At 37.6% G+C, this 12565-nt stretch overlaps 1 long non-coding RNA gene across 1 annotated transcript; it reads left to right on the top strand.

Annotated features, from left to right (window-relative positions):
• Positions 1–4007: 4007 nt before the first annotated feature.
• LOC132461277 (uncharacterized) lies at positions 4008–11815 on the top strand. Its single transcript, XR_009526589.1, has 6 exons — positions 4008–4258; positions 9921–10131; positions 10479–10593; positions 10773–10930; positions 11204–11336; positions 11448–11815. It is a non-coding gene; the product is annotated as an uncharacterized LOC132461277 (long non-coding RNA).
• The last annotated feature ends 750 nt before the right edge of the window (positions 11816–12565 follow it).

The raw sequence follows: 12565 nt of genomic DNA, 5'->3' as shown, positions 1-12565 counted from the left end.
CTCTGGTAAGTTTGAATGGTTTGGATGTCATGGAGTTTGTCAAGACTGCTGCAGTGGGTCCATTGTATAATAACGAAACCCATTTAATAATATTTTGTCCCAAGCCAAATCTAGGGAGTATATCAAATAGATATGGCCATTCCAACCTGTCAAAGGCCTTCTCACAGTCCAGGGAGAGTAGGGCCACATCGGGGGATCCATCTTCTATATTGATAATATTTAAGACTCTTCTAAGATTGTGAAAAGCTCGTCTTCCTACGACAAATCCATTTTGATCTTCGTGAATCAGACTAGGTAGGACTTTCTCTAATCTCCGTGCAATGACTTTAGCAATTAGTTTCGTATCTGAGTTTAGTAGGGATATGGGTCGGTAAGATTCACATTTAGTAGGTGGCTTGCCAGGTTTCAATATTGTAGTGATGAGGGCTGTAGAGAAGGAAGGTGGTAAGGAGTCTATTCTGAAGGCTTCTTCAAGCATAATGAATAATTGGGGTATCAACATATCTTTGAAGGTCTTATATATTTCAATGGGCAGCGAATCTGGGCCAGCAGTTTTTCCACTTTGCATAGACATAAGGGCACAATAAAACTCCTCTAGTTCTAATGGTCTCTCCAGAATTTCCATGTCTTCTTGAGAAAGAGTAGGGAAGTTCAGGGCATCAAGAAAGCCATTTAAAGATGTTTTATCAGCGGAGAATTCAGATTTATAAAGTGTTTCATAGAATTTCTGAAATGTTTCATTGATTTCTTTGGGGTCTGAAGTCATTGTTCCATTTGATTTTTCTATCTCATGTATTGATCTCTCATTTTGTATAGCTTTAATGCGCCAGGCAAGTAATTTGCCTGCCTTTTCCCCCTGATCATAGAATTGCTGTTTTAATTTATTTAGATTGTTTAAGGCCTTATTTACTGACATTTCATTATATTGGGCTCTAAGTGTGTTTAATCTTTGCTCTACAGATGGTGTCTTATTAGTTACAATTAGCTCTTCTAGTGTTTTAATTTCTTTTTCAATTTCTAACAGTTTCTTTTTAAATTCTTTAGATTTAAAACTGGTATAGCTTATTATTTGCCCTCTGATGTAAGCCTTAAAGGCATCCCATCTGATTAGCGATTACGTTTCATTTTTGTTGAGCTTGAAAAACACATCTATGTTTGCATTAAGGAACTGTACAAACTGAGGATCTTGGAGCCATTTGTTATCAAATCTCCATTTAGGAGGACCTTTGTATTCTTTATGAACCTTAAGCTCTAAAGATACTGCAGCATGATCAGATATTATTATGCCATTGTAATAACAACTCTTGATTTTGAATACTGAGGTGTTAGAAATTAGAAAATAATGAAGTCTGGAATAGGTATTGTATGTAGTAGAATGACATGAGAATTCTCTCTTATCTGGGTTATGTTTCCTAAATATATCACACAGCCCCAGCTCTGCCATGAAGTGGTGAATTACCTTTCTTGTATGACTATGAGATGAGTCTTGACCACCCTCACGGTCCATATTTGGTTTCAAAACACAATTGAAATCTCCCCCCATTATAACTTCCCCCCTTAAGGTTGAAATTGTTAGAAAAATATTCTTGTAGAAATCAGGATCATCCTTATTTGGCCCGTAGACATTTACTAAATTAAGGTAATTTCCAAGTAAACTACCGTGTAGAACTATATATCTTCCCCCAGGGTCCATAATAGTTGAGATTATTTGAATTGGAACAGATTTGTGAATTAAGATAGCTACTCCTCTAGCATGAGATGAGAAGTTAGCAGCAAACACTTGCCCCTGCCACCTTCTATGTATTCTGATGACTTCAGTGGAGACTAGGTGCGTTTCCTGTAGAAATATAATTCTAGAGCCCAAGTGTTTTAGTCTAGTCATTACCTGTTTTATTTTCACCAAACTGCCTAAGCCTCTTATGTTCCATGAGGTTAATTTGCATACCTGGTTATCTGCCATTAGGGGATGCTATGGGGAGCCTTAACAAAGAGCATGAGCTGTACTGAAGAGTTGGGTAATATGAGGGGAGACAGAGAAGAGGGAAATACAAAAAAAAAAAAAAAAGAATAAATAAAACGACAATACACGTGAAATAATGAAAACCTACACAAGAACCACACCAAAAACATTTTGCTAGAACATGCAAAATGTTTAACATATCCACCCACTGACTGCCTACTTTACAGTCTAAACTAAGTAAATCCACCTTCCAATAGCTCCTGATTAGGAGCAAAAGTAAGTCAAATAAACTAAATAAACCACCTTTAATCTCTGTGTATTCAAATAATATAAAATACCACCCCTTTATGGTAGAACAAAATGAACATTTTAGTATAAGCCATAGCCAATAACGTATAATCTTTAAGGTTCTGAAAGCAAATAGGTTACTGAGTGCAAGCATGACTCAATTATTTAGCGACACCCTTTAAAGTGAGAAATAACAGAATAATATTGGGCCCAATTAAATGAGCCATTTTGGCTGCCTAATATTAGTTTGAATTTTGATTTATTTTTTGATATTCACATTATATTCGAATAAGGAAGTTCGGCTTCGGAGCGTGTGTGTGTGTGTGTGTGTGTGTGTGTTTGTTTCCATGAAAAGTTGGGACAAATGTCTGGACAAACACCAACAAAGTCAGGACGTGTGGAAAAGTCAGGACAAAATCATGGTCCTGACTTTTCTGACCACGCTAAAGTGATCTGCAGTCTTAATTTCAACTGCAGATACAAAATATTTCCGGAAATCATGAACATTTAGGACAAGTGAGATTCTTACACTAGATGCATTATTTAAGACTCTTAAATAAGGCATCTAGAGTAAGAATCTCACTTGACCTAAATTTTCATGATTTCCGGAAATATTTGTGTAAGTGTGTGTAGGTTTTTGCTCAACTGTGTGAACGCCAACTAGCGGTGACATTTAGAACTTTCAAACACTTTGCGGTCACGTGACTTTATGTCCTGCCATTTCATGTTTTCCTGATCACACACTCCTTTTATAATAATAATAATAATAATAATAATAAATAGATTTATTATTATTATTTCATTTAATTTATTTATATATATATATATATATATATAAATTAAATGAAATAATATATTATACATAGATTATACAAATTATACAAAGGCTAAATATGCCTATTGGTCTATCCATCTATGTTTAATTAATTTTAAATTAACTTTGTAATACAGTGATGTGTACACATTTATATTGATTATATTGTCTATCAATATCTAAGCTATATATTATTGTGTGTACGTTATAGAGTGGCGAAGTCACGCCCCTTCCGGTAGGGCTCATGGGACCTATGAGATCGAAAAATATGAATGGGTGTCAATGGAGAGAAAATAATTATTTTCTGGTCCCGGTCTTTATATGCCCTGGATTACACATATGTTGTTTGTGGATTTAAATTATAATTTTTCATGCAAAGAAAACTAAAAATGTTCGTGAAGAAGTTTGATAATTTTAGGTTTTATGTGAGGCCGCTTTGTGAACTACAGCTCTTCGCTGCTCTCGACGCATATGATATACGTCACCACACCCGCCCTTGGAACTCGGCACAGAGATGGCGATCTCTCTGCCCCACTTCACCGCTTTTTCCAAGGGGAGGATAAAAGCATCGAAAGAGGTGAAAACCATTATAATCGGGGCACGTGCAGAGTTTCAGTTATGCCGATGGGAAGATTGTCGGTCTTCTCCACGCCAGTCGCAGGGAGCGTGACGTCACATACGAGCCATGTAGTCTTTCTCGTTGTGTTTTCTCTACAGCCTTTATCTGAACAATTGCACAATAAACGGTCGAACTCTTTGCATGAAAAATTATCCTTTAAATCCACAAACAACATATGTGTAATCCAGGGCATATAAAGACCGGGACCAGAAAATAATTATTTTCTCTCCATTGACACCCATTCATATTTTTCGATCTCATAGGTCCCATGAGCCCTACCGGAAGGGGCGTGACTTCGCCACTCTATATCGGCTGTTAAGTCGTGACGTAACACCCTTTCAAAATAAAACTTCCGGGTCCAACCGCTCCGTCGAACATAAAAACAAACCACAATGGCTGAACCAGTGAATCTTTTTACGATTACTTCTTTCTTCAGTGAGACACCTGAAAGAGTAAAGAAAGGGTTGAATTCGTTTCACTCCAACAGAGTGGGCAGTGTAGCTGTTTCGCCTCGGGGAGTTATCAAGGGTAGCGTCCGGTCCAGGCATCACAGAAAAAGAAAGTTTACGAGGTTGAGGTGAGTTGGAAGTTAGCCGTTGACATCTAGGCTAGTTGACATCTAAGTTAACGTTAAAGATTATACGTTATTCCATGTTCTAAATTAAGTAATGCTCAACAACATTACAGGACTGGTAAAACATTGAACTTAAATGAAGATGAAACTAAAAATATATGTCATGTTTTGCAATGTAATTTAGGAAAGTTGACATAAATCTGCCAGCCCCTGGTGATTCTCACGAAATGCAGATTTAAAAGGTGTCCAACATCAGAATTTTTAAAATGCATTTGAAGCAAATTTTCCTTTTGCACACATCAGATTAAGGTTTAAATTTACTAAAAACATTATTTTCAGGAGATTTTTTAAATATTTATTATATATTAATTTACATTTTAGAGACGAAGTCCATAAAAAATTCTCATTACCACAACACAACATTAAAATTATGGTTTAAAATGTGTACTTTTGGCTATTTTTAAAGTAGATTATTAAAATTAATGCTCAGAGCTATGTATAACTTTAGGAAAAATACTTTTTTATATTTATATTTTTTCATAATTGACTTAATATTTCTCATTACCGAAACACACAATTTGATTTGCAACGTACTTTTTCAATATTTTGCTGAAACGATTACATTTACCATTTTTATGAAGCATACCTGAAATAAGTATTGTTTTATATAATGTGTATATATATTTTTCAACAAAGTATGATTAACTCATAATTATGTAGTTTGTACAAAAAGCACATATTGCGGTAATGAGAATGCTGTTTCGGTAATGAGGTTCAATATTTCGGAAATGAGATTCAGTTCAGATTCATTGTTCACCAAGAGTCCTGATGCCTTACCTTCATATTTTACACATGTAACACATATAATTTTTAAAAGAATATTTATTTCATGAATAGAGCTTGATTTGCTCATTGAAAGTGGTCATAACAGTACCATGTCTTGTGTTAAACAAAACAACTTAAAAAAACATTTGCCATCTATGTAAACAACTAAAACAAATACATTTACCAATCATACACCTATCATGTCATCCTGAGAAACATTTCAATTTAACATACAATCATATGATCTTACAATTATTTTAGTTTAATATAAAAGCATTTGGTCCTGACCTTCAATCATGCAACCTTTTATCAGAATAATTTTTGAGAATAATGTGATAAAGTGAATCATGTGCGGATTTTGTGTTTTTCCCATAAATCAGGCAAAATGCAAAAATGTCTGGCAGAGGAGGTGGCAGGAAGTGGTTCTGGGATTATGTCCCGTATGTCCTGGCGGTAATACCAGACCATTTCTCCAGGAAATCTGATGCTTGGGACATAGAAGCGGTTTTCCCCTACACGCGTCATGGTGTCCACTTCATACTGGTCATCAGCAATCTGTTTTTGTTTTTTTAAAAGAAAGAAAACATTTTAGTCTCCCCAAAATTTTGGCTGAACAGCACATTGCTATAATGTAACTGGACAAAGTTCTATCCTAGTCTAATATGAATGTCATTACACTTTTTTTAGAGATGAAAACATTTTGAAATCAAGTTCACTTGTTTGACTGTGCCAGGAAACAAATCGCCGTCATATTCAACAAGGACCCACTGTCCAACCTCTATGGTGGCCTCGGTGCTGTCAGGTTCCTCGATGCTGTCAGGGCCCTCCTCCCCTCCCTCAGAGAAAGCGTGGCAAGTTGGTTGAAAGCACTGACAATCTTTGTCACAAAAGCAGGACACTGGCCTTGTGTTTATGACTCCAGGTTTTGTGGATGTCAGCTGTTGGGTGAAATTCAAAATTCAAAACATTACATTTTCACTTTACTCATTGAATTGAACATTGAAGCGTCTCATACTTAGTTGATGACAATTTTGTGGGATTATTTTGGATAATGTTGTGTATAGACTGCTTTCCAAGGCAAAAGCCTGGGAAATTCAACTTATTTAACTGCATTAACTTATTAAGCTGACTCACTTGGTGTATTTTCATTGTCCCGGGAACAGCTTTCAGGTGTGGGGGCACCAATTCAGAGCTTTCCTTGATTTTCTCCTCTGACACCTTGTACAGGGTCACGGAAGAATTTCTCTCCAGCTGCTCATACAGTGCATCCGCATCAGGTATGCTGGTCCCATAGGAAACTATTCGGTCGGCAAGGTTTTTTAGGGCCCCACCTACTCCATCCGGTGCACCTTTGCCATGTGAGGCCTCAGTGTAGTTCCAGGTCACCCATTGGAAACCATGGATAAAGGGCACAGTGGAGGCTAAATAGAAAAAGGTACGGTTTCTGTACTGTGATGTTGGGCCATCTGAAATGAAGTGGATGTGTTTTGCATCCGGATATTTCTCCCTGATGTTTCTGAGCACGGGATCAAGATGGGCCCATGTTGCCACAGCATCATGTTGTAGGCAGGCAGACAGGGAAGCAAAGGCTTCCACCCTGCCCCTACTTAGATAAGTCACCCCAGTGTGGAGAGTCACTTGTTCATTGCCCTTTCCAAAGTGTGTTTCCTTTATTTCTTTTGAGTATTTGCAGCTGTAGTTCTCAGAGTAGTCAACGTGCTAGTCAATATTGGTGCCTGATGTTAAATAAATGAATTTGGAATCTTGGCAGATGTTCCGTGGATAGAGTCATCAACTTCTCAATCGATGTGTTTCCTTTTCTCAAGGAAGGTGTTCTTCACCTCCTTCTCTACCTTAGCCCCATCCTTGCTGGTCTTGGAGACATTGACTGACCTCGTGACCCACTCTTGCCAGGTGACAATGTTTCCCTGAGTGAGAGGATCCAAGGTGGTGGGAAACATCTTGTCCATGCACGTTGGACATATGCCATACATGCAGGACATGTTGTTTAGGCCTAAAAAAAAAAAATGTTTGGTTCCTGTTGGTTGTCAGTTGAGGTCATGGGTAGGTAGGGAATTTATTTTATTTTTTTATTTTATTTTTTCCAGCGGCAGCGAATGATAGGTAGGTTGTTTTCATTTAAAAACGAGAAAATTCGCTCATCCTTGTACAGAATGAAGAGGTGCTGTACCAAAACGTAATTATAGTTTGCATCCAAATTATTTTATTTTTTTATTTTTTATAAAGCTCATAAAATAATTTGGGTCGCACATAAATTGACAGGGTCGGTCGGAAACCGGAACCAAACAAAAAATTTTTTTAGGCCTTATGTCACATACACAGGATTGCACAAGGTTTTCTGGGCTTGATGTTAAAATGATCCCCAGTTGTTGCAACTTGCTTATTTTCAGGGCTATATTTTCATGCATTTTGCAAGCACAAGTTTCTCTGTCCTTCAGTTTAGGCCTCACAATCCAAAATGGTCTCAATCTAAAAAACTGAGCTTTAGACAAAATCTTTCCAGGGTGTTCAGCACAGAACCTTTGATGGAGATGGGCTAGGGTGTCTGTCAGGGCTCTTTTTCTGAAGATTTGTCCCTTACGGCGTATCTCTCCAAACTTGCCATTCAAAACTGTTGAGACATCATCCTGATGTAGGAAAATGCTCACAACCTTGCCCAGTTGCCTCCTCTTGCTGGTGCTCGGCAGTCCCATTTTAGCCTTCCTGACTCTCTGTCTTTCTACTGGTAGCCTGGCCATTGCTCTTTGTGGCCTTCTAGCCTCCAGCCTTTTAATTTTCCGGCTGAGTTTCAGCAGTTATTTGGCCTTTGCTGCAACTTTCTCTTCAGCGAATCTCAATTTTGCTCTTAATTATAATACAGAATTTGATGACCGCTCTCTTTTTTTCAGTACTTGCTTGGGTTTCTGAGGGGTAGATGACTCCATTGGCCCTGTCAGGTCTAAACTTACCTCTGCTGGTGGTGGCGTTTCATTTAATTGTATTGAATTGTCAGCCTCACTTACTGAGGATTCTGGGGTTAGATTGAGAACTACTTGTTCTTGTTTTTTTGTCCTATAATATTTGGCCGAATTCTTTCTCCATTGCATTTTTTGCCTCTCACGCTGTTTATTTGACAGATCTTGTGTTGTTCTTATTTTGCCATTTTTCTTGCGTTTGTGATACCTGAAAAAAAATGAATACATTTTAAATAAGAATGAAAGGTGAACTGCATTAAGCATGGACTTCATACAAATAGTGAATGAAACTTGAACTCTGAACAATTGTCGTTTCTCCATTTATGAACGTGTGTGTGTGTGTGTGTGTGTGTGTGTGTGTGTGTGTGTGTGTGTGTGTGTGTGTGTGTGTGTGTGTTTGGTATGTTTGTCAAAGTTATGATTCTTTCCTATGATCACCCTGTCCCCTAACCTCTCTCTCTCCTTTCTTCTGTACTCCTCAAGTAATTCTGGATTGCTGTATATTTTTTTTGTTTGTGTGTGTGCGTATGGTATGTTTGTCAAAGTTATGATTCTTTCCTATGATCACCCTGTCCCCTAACCTCTCTCTCTCCTTTCTTCTGTACTCCTCAAGTAATTCTGGATTGCTGTATATTTTTTCCCTATGCTTTGCCAGCCTGTCTTTTGCTGATGCCCTTTTCCTTTCCACTGAAGTTTGCCTGTAACAAAATATTATATTTTAAATCATACATGAAAGTAACATTTCATAAAAATATATAGAAATACATAATTACTACAAAACATTAAATGGACAGAATATATTAGGTGGCCTTTACTGCATTTACTTGAGTTAGAAACTATGCAAGCGCTAGATAAAAATGGAAAATTAGGGACCCCTGCTGGAGGGTTGTAATAGCTATGTTGTTTATGGCAGTGTTTATTGCAAATATCAGGTTATATTAGGAAATGAACAAGACTTGTGGGCATGTTCTTACTTCATTAGTCTGTTTCTCATTACCGAAACACTGAGTCTCTCCACCGCAACAGGCCATTATTTGTTGCGGTGGGTGATAATGGTGTTTCGGAGGATGAGTGACCTTGACCCTTTTTGCTAACTGTGGAAGCACCATGAGGGCTAGCTTAACTTGACCTCACTATATTTATTAAGACCATAAGAAGGTATATAATGATCAAAATAAAAATAAAAAATAAACATTTAAAAGCTCAAAACTTTATATATCGGTAATGAGAACTAAAACGTTGTGTAGGTACTATGACAGACAAACTTTTTACTTTTTGTCTGGAGAGATAAAGTAACAACTGCTTACCTGGTAGCCATCTTGAGTGTCACAGTCAATACGGTCTCTCCAACAAAATTCCTTGAAAAATGTTAGTTCCTTGTGGACTTGGACAATGATTGAAAATTGTTGCGGAGGATGGGAAAAACGGTGTTGGACACATTTATTTTCTTTATTATTTTCACTACTTTTATCAAATTTTAGCAAATGTCTAATACCTCTTCACTGTATATGATTGGAGTATAACATTCACTGAAAAAAAATCTTTTATATACATTTTAATTAATAATATTTACATCTTAAAGAATAAAAATTCAGTGATGACATGTTGCGGTAATGAGAAATGTACCCTTAAATGTGAAAAAAATATATATATATATATTTGTGATGTTCAGGTGAAAACATGTGCTAAGTGGACCATGGAAAGATGTTTACAGATGTGTCATTGTTATTTTGATTGCATCTACTTTGGTCATCAAAATGCTTCATGACACCCCATATGTCTGATCTCGCGAGAATCACCCTGTTAGGCTAACATTAGTATCTTTGAGATGAGTTAGTGTGAGGAGCGAATTGTGTTCAATATAGGTTCATGCTGAGGGACAGACAGTGAAGTACAGCAGCTGCCAGTGCCCGATCGGTCGGGACAAGTGCCACCATATGGCGGCAGTGCTCATATGGGTGGAGAAAAATGTGTCCCGCACCGACGTAGAGTGTGCTTGGAAGAGGGCGAAGACACCGAGCACCGACCAGATAGCAGCAAAGAGAGTGTCTGAGATGACACCATCCACAACACAAGGTTAGTCATTCATTTGCAAGTGATGCTTTCTGTTACGTTATGCGGTGTAATATTAATAATAATGTGTGTAGCACTTTTCAAACCAGAGAGCAGAAAGAAACTGATAAATAAGTAAATAAAACAATTAAAACAATGAGAAGGTAAATGTCAGTCAAACAAGGTAATTATATTTATCAAATTAAAAGCAGCAGAGAACATTTCAAAGCTATTTAAATGCTAGGCTAAAGATGTACGTTTTAAGTTTTCCTTTAAAAATATCTGTCGAACTGGCTTCTCTGATGCAATGAATCATATTTATCAAACAGTGCCACACACTCATGCTTTATCATGTCATGTTCTAATTTCAGCTGGAATCAAAAGTCCTGTTACTCAGGAAGACAAAGACTGGGTGCAAGCAACCCTGTCCCAGCTTGGACGTTTAACGGGATTGGATGGATTCCAAGAAACTCAGAAACTCCTCGGGTAAGACTTATGTGTTAGGTGGTTTGTTTAGGGATGGAATGATACACTGAACTCACAATTTAATTCGATTCGCGATATAGAGTTCACAATCCATTTGTCCACCTTACTGAAAGGTAATTGTCTAGAAAGGAATTAAAGTATGTGCATTCCTAAAACTGTTTACTTTACTTTGAATCTAGACTCTCCCTATCAAGACATTTGAGGGGCTAGTGACCAACCCCGACTACGCTGAAGCTGAGGACAAGGCTCTTCATTTGCTGTCATAATTTGTGGTCACCAATAGGGAGAAGCAGCAGATCGAAAGAGCCACTGTTGGGCAAGCAAAGAATGCATTATGGTATGAAACTGCATTAACAAAAACAAGAGATACAACCTGAAACAATACAAAACTAGTTATTTACAACTCACTGTTCTGACACTTCCTTCATTCACTCTTCACATTAAGATGAAAACATACTCAGAGTATGTTGAAGCAAACCTGCCAGCGAGCAGGTTAGGTTTGCTGAGTCTGTTGCTGCAGTAACTGACTCAGAGTTTCCACATAACCTGCTTTCTGAAACAGACCCCAGTCTACATGAACTATCTCTTATTTTGTTTTTCTTTATAACAGGTCAGCATATCGGCAAAAAAGGATCACAGCAAGCAACTTTGGTTTGGTGTTGGCAGCAGTCAAGCGGAAGTCCTACCCTCCATCCTTATTTAAAACACTGCTTGGCCAGTACAACCTCAAACAAGGATCGAAAGTAAGTTTTAGGTAGTTTAAATTGACAGCATCTGTGTTCCTAAGAATACACTTAATAAAACAGCAGGTTTGGTGACTATATAATAGTTTTTTTTGTTTCTTCTTTTCCAAGGCATGTGATTGGGGAATTCTCCATGAGCCAAGAGCAAAGCAGCAGTATACGGAGAGCACTGGTGTCGTTATCCAGGAGAGCGGTTTGTTCCTTTCGGACAGTGGTATGCTTGGTGGATCTCCAGATGGGGCAGTGTCTGACAACTGCATTGTGGAAGTGAAATGTCCATGGTCAGCCAGAACAAAGACTATCCGACAGGCAGCAGAGAGTAGGGACTTTTATCTTTACTTGGACGAAGTAACTGATACCCTGACACTAAAACCGACACAACTATTGGCATCAAATCCAGGGCAACCTACATCTGACTGGAACTAGCAGCTGTCACCTAATTGTATGGACTCCTTTGGATCTTGTCATCCTTCCCATCCTCAAAGACCTATTATGGGTTATCAACACTCTGGAGACATTTTATAAAGAGTGTTTCCTTCCATATGTTCTGTCAAGTCAACCATCACATATAGAGCAATGACGGGTTCATTAATGATTTGTAGTTCTAAATTTGTATAGAGATTAATTAATAATTTGTAAATAGTACGTACATTTTATCTACATTTTCACTACTGAAGCTTAATTTGATGCTTATGTACAGTTATGATAAATTAAGTAACACAATATGTTTGACAAATAAAATGTTTATTTATACAAACAGTAAAAAATGTATACTGTATTACTTTTGATATGTTTGAAGGGGAACACACTAGCAAAAATCAAGAACAGGAGGATTTTTTCAGTTGAGACATTGATATATTTAACTCAACCTAAAACATTCAGTGCAGTAGCAGGGTTTGACACCCATACAGCATAGTCATCCACATTTTCTTTTTAACACATTGACTCATTCAATTTCACAGAGAATGGGTGTTTGCAGGTTAGTAAGACACACACATACTTTCAGTACCTTGTTGATGTTTGGTCTGAACTGGTGTGGAATGGGTCGCAAAATGTTAAACAGTTTCAGTCTCTGGATAGAACGCTCCACATGTATCCTTGCACAGGAGATTAGTCGGTTGTTCTTCGCTTCCTCATGTGTGAACTGTCCGTTGACAAGGAAAGATGGGATGTTCAGCAGAACTCCCTCCGGCAAAATGTCTTGTATGGTGAAGCCCTTGTCTGCCATA

Source organism: Gadus macrocephalus, chromosome 7 (genome assembly GCF_031168955.1).
Source record: "Gadus macrocephalus chromosome 7, ASM3116895v1".
NCBI lineage: Eukaryota > Metazoa > Chordata > Actinopteri > Gadiformes > Gadidae > Gadus > Gadus macrocephalus.
Note: the sequence above shows the minus strand (reverse complement) of the source record. Positions and strands in the feature narration are given on the sequence as shown.